This window comes from Prosopis cineraria, unplaced genomic scaffold, assembly GCF_029017545.1.
Source record: "Prosopis cineraria cultivar Desert tree isolate PC_DT_omini unplaced genomic scaffold, ASM2901754v1 PC5, whole genome shotgun sequence".
Lineage (NCBI taxonomy): Eukaryota > Viridiplantae > Streptophyta > Magnoliopsida > Fabales > Fabaceae > Prosopis > Prosopis cineraria.
The window spans coordinates 33,373,657-33,381,713 of record NW_026555336.1 but is presented as its reverse complement, the minus strand read 5'-3'; the positions used below and the strand labels follow the sequence as shown (position 1 = coordinate 33,381,713).

Here is an 8,057-nt window from a genome sequence, read left to right as displayed (position 1 = left end):
TGAGTGAAGTACAAAGATGAACAGGATAGATTTAATAATAAATAACTACTATAACAAAAACTCTTTCTTTAGAGTGAATATACAATCATTGAAGTACAGAAATGAATGCATGTAGTTGGCTCAATAACTTCTCTTTTTTTTGCTTTATAAATGAGTCATACTTATAGTTGATCTTTAAAATAAATCTGTTAGACTCATAAATTAGCCGTTAGAGCCTTCATCTTTATTGCTCTGTGTTTTTCACACTTTGAGGCAATAAAACAGTGCTTTTCGGTGGGTTTGCGTGTTGTTGGCGCCTCAAGGAATGTAACGACTATATGCATTAAATGCCAGAACAAAAGTAGACAAGATTGACACCATTAGGATAACTTTGATACAAGTATGAGAAAAGATCAAGATAAGAAAAGTGTTAAATCAAACTCATGATTGTGTTTAAAAGAAATCTTGGATGATAAAATAATGAACACAACTGAAAGAATTAAGGTTTGAATGAGGTAAGAGTGATCAAAGGATGCTCTATTTTGTATACCAAAAAACAGGGCAAAAATTTTCAAATTGATACTAATAGGAAGTCTTTGGTATTGGTATGAATATGAAAGTTTGACAAAGAAAGAGATTGAGTCTTATACAGGTATGAATCAATTTATACTGGATGAACATCGTAAAAGACAATGTTTAGATACATTTGATGTGGGCATGAAGAAGTTTCACAAGGGTAATCATATGAGTATAAAGCACATTAATACTGGTATGAAACAATGATTTGTAATAACCCTGCATTTTAAATTTAACAAAATGTTTCTCCCAATGAATATTTTATTTAAAAAATTTTTATAAATCAAATAGAAAGTGATAGTTTAGTGAAATTTGTGCTAGTTAATATTTATGAAAATCAAGAGTTCAAATTGTACCAAGCAAAAGTTTTATTTTTGTTTGTTTTTTTAAATATAGAAAAAAATTGTGCCTTCTTTTATAATTTTCTTGTGCTCTCTTTTGTAACTTTTCCATGTGCTATTCCTTGTAATTTTTCCAACTTGCTAATGTTCAGATTTTTAAATGATTCTTCCCGATCATTCGAGCAACAGAGCAACGAGAGAGAGAGAGAGTTTGAACTTTCCATCCTTCTCACCGTCGATCTACATCTCTGAACCTCGCCTTCGTTCTTCCGTTCTCCCCTCACCGTCGGCAGCTTGTCATGATCCCTTTCTTTCTGCTGTTCGTCCGATGGCTGAGGTGCGTGATTCAGTTTTTTCTATTTTTTTTTTGGGTCTGTTCGTCTGTTCAAATAGAGCTATGGTTGAAGCTCTTCTCTTGTCTCCTTTCTCGTTTACTCTCTTTGTGGCCTGTTCATCTCTTCTCCACTGAAGATCTACCGAGATTTGGCATTGTCTCTCATCCCCTGTTTCTGTTGCTGTCATACTGTGTTCTATCAGTGGTGTGGAATGAGCGTGTGCTGGGTTTTGTCTCTTCTTCCCCCTCTGCTATTCGTCCCTTTCTGTCAAAAAGGTTTTGTGCGTGTGTGGTAGCTCGATTCCTTCTTTTGTTGGAAAAAAATTGTTGGTTTTCCATCTTCTCGTTCGTGTAGCAAGCTGAAGTTCTTTTTCCTCTCCTGCTGCAGCGTCGGTCGCGGGTTGATTTATAGTGTTGGCTATTGCGATTTCGTTTGAGGTGAGTGGATGACTTTCTCCTTCCTCTTCGAGTTATATGATAGCACCGAATCATCCTTTCCCTCCTCTGGCCAATTGATATGTTCCTGTTTTTCATTACTGCTGTTGTGTTTTTAAGAAGGATTAGGGTGTTGTTTTGGTTAGTGCTAGAAGTTATTTAATTAAGAGGTTGAACTAGAAAAATAACTATGGAATTGAATCTTGGAAGATGTTGAACTTTCTTGGATGTTTGTCTTATGACTTAGTCAATGGAAAATGCCTTCAAGGTGCTTGTTAAAATGATTGAGAGAAGAATTTAAGGAATGAATGTGGTTAAATTTTCATTTTTAGAGGAACATGTGCAAGGGTAATGCCTATTGGAAATCTTAAGCTTTTGGTTGTTAATTTTCTTTCCTTTTACTGGATGTGATTCCAAGGCTAGGTTGGGATGTATTTTAGAATATTTAGTATTATTGATGATGTTTGAGTAGAGCAAGGGAGTTTGACTCAAGAATTAAAATACGACGATAAACTAGTAGTAATGGAATTTGGATTTTGTGATATTTGAATGTTCTCAAGATGGTTGCTTAAATACTTAAGAGAAGAGTAAGGTGTCAATTGATTACTATAATTAAATTGTAATTCATGGACAAAGACGGAGGAAATTTATATGCTGGTTTAAAAGTTTATATTGATAATGAGAAAATTTTAAGAATTATTATTATTATCGGATTTAAAGAATTTGGAAGAGGGTGTGGTTGGAGATAGTTGATTTAAGAACAAACAAGGTTTTAGGAAATCTTGTGGATATTTACATAAAGCACAAATAGATTGGTTTATAGTACATAAAGTTTAGTATTATTAGTTTGTTGGTTTGTTTGATTAGGTAATTAATTAGTGGCACTATGGAGTATAAGTGAGAAGCTTAGAAAGGGAGCAAGCCATAGAGATATTTGGATACGTGAAAGGTGAGTGAGTAGTGTCCTAAGTAATTATTTTTACAAAGTCGTTAAAAAAAATTTCATTATTTAAATTTCACGTTATTCTTTTATAAGTTGTATAAATATTGTTGTCAATTCTAATTTTATGGTTCATACAATCTTTTTTATTTACTTCACTTTTATATTAATTGATTTATCATTGAATCTGCTTTAGAATCATTAAGAATTATGCTATTGTTAAGGAATATTTGGATTCGGAGCATTATTAATCGAATATTTATTGTAAACATTCCTATTTTTAAAATTTATTATTTATGTTACAGTTATTGATACGGTGATTCGTGCATGGAGAAAATTGAAAAGAAAATTCAAAAGTTGAATATTATGTTTTGAAAAGAATAGTTTTCAATGAATGTTTCAACTCCATGCACGCTTGATTTAATTAGGGGGACTGAGTTCAGAACGCTGGATGCTAACGGCAGTTCCATTGGCCCTTGGCGCGCCATGGTACACCCAGCTAGCAGGGTGCTTAGGAGGTGCTAGCCCCGTGCGATGGCCAACGCATGTGGAATGGAGGAACGGTTGTTCATGAGCATAGTACTAACGCTTGTTTTCGCCGACTTTATGCTCGCGCTTGTTTTCGTGACCTTGAGCCGCGCTTGTCAGTTAGTTACCCTCGTGGACTGTGTGTCCACACTTGTTGGTTACTTATTCTTGTGGACTGTGGTCCACGCTTATTAATCGTTCTGATTGAATCACGCTAAAAGAAAAAAATTTAGAAATTATTATTTTTAAGTTTTTTTTTATCAAACTGTTATTTGATTGTATATGATTTTATATTGTAAATTCGCCCTATATTGGACTTAAAAAAATTTATTGTTAGTTAAAAAAATTTTGTGTTTAGTATTCCATTGATTTATTTTAAACTAAATTTTATCAATTTCTACCTTTACATGTGTTATCTATAATTTTGATTGGGACGCTACTCACCAAAAAATTTTTGGTCACAGATAATGTAAATGATCCTGCACCTCTTGCTTATCACTAAGGGACTTTATCATTTTTGCAGACGACGGAAGCACGCTTCACTCATTTATTCTACTGTAAATATTCATTATATTATACAATAATAGTTAGTGCTCCACGTATACTGTAGTTATGTTCTATTCTTATTTTATTGTTGTGAAATCTACTAGTGTGAAGCTAAATTCCCCTTCTGGTTTGGCTGACAGTTTTTTGTTTTTTGTTTGTTATTATAAGAATTTTGGGGAAGTCCTAATTTCAGAGGAAACTTTGCCAAAATTTTTACAAAATAGTGAAAACTTTATAAATTTTAGATTTAGATGTAAATTATATTGTTACTTTGAATAAATTTTTTTAATTATTTAAGGCTTATGGAATGTGAGTCTATTTTATATTCCATGCCGGTCACGCCTTAAATACTAGGGTGTGACATGATTAGTGAGACAAGGTTTATTACAGTATGAAGAAACAAACTGGGGTATCAAATTGATGATATTGGTCTGAAATTTTTGAAAGAACAAAAGACTTTTTCATATGGGTATGGCCTTGGAGATAGGGGTATGAGACCTTGGATACCGGTATGAATCAATTCATTCTGGTATGAACAAGAAAGCTTAGCATAGAAAGTTTAATATATTTCATGCACAAACTAATATTGTTGAAAGAGAACTGAGATAAATCAAATATTTATCTCTCAATGCTTATTTGAGAGAAAAAAAAAAGGATATAGTTAGGACGAGAATTAGAGATTTCAGCTTACAATCCAAACTTTTTAAGTTTTCAAATACAGATAATCATCTGCAAAATAAACACTTCTCTATTTTGTAATAATCAAAACTAAGTTCAACATACTATCCATATGAAGGGCAATTTAAAAAATGTACAAAAAAAAATATTTCTTGATTTATAGTTCTGTTTATAAAAAATAATTAACGTATGATAACTTTTTTTTGATAACATAAAACGGAGGGTGTGTATGCGACTTATCACTCCTCTTCTCTCCTGCCTACAGTTTTTTGTTTTTTGTTTTTTGTTTTTTGTTTTGTTTTTGTTTTGCCCTAATAAAGCTTGTAGTGCTGAATTGAGCACTTCAATTCGACCATGCTTTTTTCATTTCTGTCCTCTTTCTTTTTCCTGGAAATGGAACACGTTTGTTTGATAATTTAATGGGGACCCCAGAAAAAGAGGGGGGGGGGGGGGAACCAACCCCAAAGTCTGTAAAAATGGGCAGTCGCAGGCCGACTGAAGAGAAAGTGACAAAACCATAGTATCCTGATTCCTGAAATAAGTATTGGTGATGGCTCTGATAGAGGTTCTCTTTCCTTCATTTATTTTTGCTTCATACTTGAATTGCTCTGGATCCTATAGCCAGCTACCTCCCATTCCAGTATCGTCTCCTAGCCTGTGTCTGTCAAACTATTTCTCTCTCTTCTCCAGAGCATTCTCAGGATATCTAGAGGGAATATATTCTCCCTCCCTCCCTCCCTCCCTCCCTCAAGTCCTCATCGTGCTGCGAGAAACTAGCAGGGTCGAAGAAACGACCATGGACTCCTGAGGAAGACCGGAAGCTCATGTCTTACGTACATTTAGCAACATGGCCATGGAAGGTGGTCTTTCTTGCCTGCAAAAGCTGGTAATCATAGTTTCCTACACCAAATCTTTTCATTCATTGCTCTACTGCCCCTTGTTTCACGCGCGCGCACACACTGATAACCGCCTCGTAGGTTCTTGTTTCTTTTTTACAATGGAATGGTAGATGATAGTAACATTTTATCGGAGACTTATCGGTTAAGGAAGATGACTAATGTCAGCAGTTAGTTGTTCTAGTGGCAACCCACCGCCTCCCTCTCTTTAGAAAAATGAGTAATGCGTTTTATGTTTTGACTACCAAAAGGACTCCAGAGATGTGGGAAGAGTTGCAGACTGAGATGGATAAATTACCTACGACCTGACATCAAATGAGGCATGATCAGTTTACAGGAACACCAGACCATCATTCAACTTCATGCTTTTCTTGGAAACAATCATAAATCCCACAGATCCCCACTTTTTCCTCAAATGTTCAATTCTTTGAATGAATGAATGGTCAACGGTCATGATTATATGTATATATATGATTCCTAAATGTTTACAGCTTCCCTGACACCGATGACCTCGATTCGCCGGCATTATTATTATTATTGTTTTTAAATATTGCTGGCATTATATGTATTTCTGTACGTAGAAGTATTAAGCAGATGATTGATTCATTGAAGGCTTGAGTATGAAAACAACAGTAGGCGCGTAATATTTTGCATCAAGTTATGAAAGTTTGATACAATCTTGTATGGCCCTGCATACACCTAGGTCTTATAATTATTTATTGTTGTCCCTCAGCATGCATGTATGTAAGAAGGAATTGACTTTGGTGCCCAAAGTATTTGGACTATATTTAAAGTACTCTTTCCATCCTAAATTATAAGACACTTTTAATAAAATTTTACATATTAATAAATATCGTTAAATACATTAACAATCTTATCTTTTCAAAATAAAAATAAAAATTTAAAAAATACTCATAATTTAATATATTAAAAAGAGAAGGGATGAAAATTAATCATAAAGGGAGAAAGAGTAATATTAAAATTAGTACATTTAATGAAATATTAATCTATCCAAAGTATTTTATATTTTAAGATGGAAAAACTCTTTCAAAAGTGCCATATAATTTGGGATAGAGGGAGTATTATTTTATTTTATATTTATAAAAATAAAAATTTAAAAAATTATAAAATAATTTTAATAATTTTTTTTATTTTTAATCTGGTCTAGATTTAATATGGAGTATCCAATTTAATATTAAAATTTTTATAATTGCTACTTCCTCCGTTCAAAAATGTAAGGCATTTTCTTAGGAGTTGAATGTTTAAAAATATAAGATATTTTTAATCTTTTAAAGTATAATCATTGCTTTTTTTTTTAAAAGTTTCTCTATTGATAATGAATTTATATTTGTTGTAGAGTGTTTAATAGGGGTAAATATGAAAAGATAGGGTTATTTAAAAAGTAGGTAACTATTTTATTGAGAGGTAAAATTTGGTTAAAAATGCCTAACATTTTTAAATGGAGAGATTATATATTAGCTATCTAGATAAACTCTATATCCAAATTTAATATATTAAATTTGGATTGTATAGAATGCATTTGGATAATCAGTACATAACAATTATAAAAATTTTAATATTAAATTGGATCCTCTAAATTAAATCTAGATCAGATTAAAACTAAAAAATTTATTAAAATTATTTTATAATTTTTATTTTAATAAATATAAAATAAGAATATATATACTTTAAATTTGGACTATTCAAATTAAAATCTGAATGATCTAGATATCATCAAGGTGAAGAGCACCATAGTGCTCATCCCCTTATTAGCACAGTGGACGGACCCATGTAAGAATTAATTAATATTGCCTCGTATTTTTTATATCATTTTTTTGGCGCTATTTTTGAAGTTTTTTTTTTTTTTTCGAGGAGCTTTGGGACTTATGGATGGATATGTTGGTTACAAAAGAAATGAGTACACTACAAACCTGGACAAAAAAAAAAAAAGTACACTACAAACAAAGAATGAAATTAAGAGACAAAAAATGGTTTAAATTGCGTCGTATTCTTCTTGTTTTATTTTTAACCTTCAGTAGTGTTATTCATTCAGCAAACGTTGATTACAATGAATGAAAATAATTATAATTATAATAAATGTCATGATCAACATAAACAATGTACTCCCGCCATTTCTGTATATGAAAAAAAAAACTATACCACATAATTTAAAAAGTCAATAACCATAATAATTATGTTTGAAAATAAAAAATTAGACTAAAATGCCCTATGTTAATCAACATAAGCATACATTAATTATTTTTCATTAATGTAAATTATAAGGAGTGATTTAGAAAATATATAATAAATACTTATTGAAGTAAGTGATTTTGTTTATATAATAAAATAAGTAACAAGTGATAGTTTTTCTAACAATAAAAAACTAAAGGGCATAGGAAACTACGGTAAATAAAAAAAAAAATCACAAATTGATTACATAAACTCCCCAAGATCTCCTTGAGTTTGCTCGTCAACATGTGGCTTAACTTGGACACTTCATAGAAACTTGGGAGAATTTTACTATAAAGTCTCGTAAAAAAAAACATGAAAATGCAATAAACTCACAAAAGGTTGAAATATAGTCTCAACTTTTTCTTTAATAATATAAATATATTTTACACTCAGTTATACTAGCATCCCCTTATATCATTTTATTAAAAAGCTCAAGCCTCCGGCCACCGTCACCTACTTTCCATGTACTGTGATACACGGTGATGGAGTTAGATATCTATCAAATTAAACTTGATAATCTCTCTCTCTCTCTCTCTCTCTCTCTCTCTCTTTCAGTGTGTCTCCCGCACTGT

General features: G+C 31.8%; 1 long non-coding RNA gene across 1 annotated transcript; it reads left to right on the top strand.

Annotated features, from left to right (window-relative positions):
* The first annotated feature begins 1,094 nt into the window (after nt 1-1,094).
* LOC129310432 (uncharacterized) lies at nt 1,095-3,934 on the top strand. Its single transcript, XR_008593112.1, has 3 exons — nt 1,095-1,233; nt 1,619-1,668; nt 3,598-3,934. It is a non-coding gene; the product is annotated as an uncharacterized LOC129310432 (long non-coding RNA).
* The last annotated feature ends 4,123 nt before the right edge of the window (nt 3,935-8,057 follow it).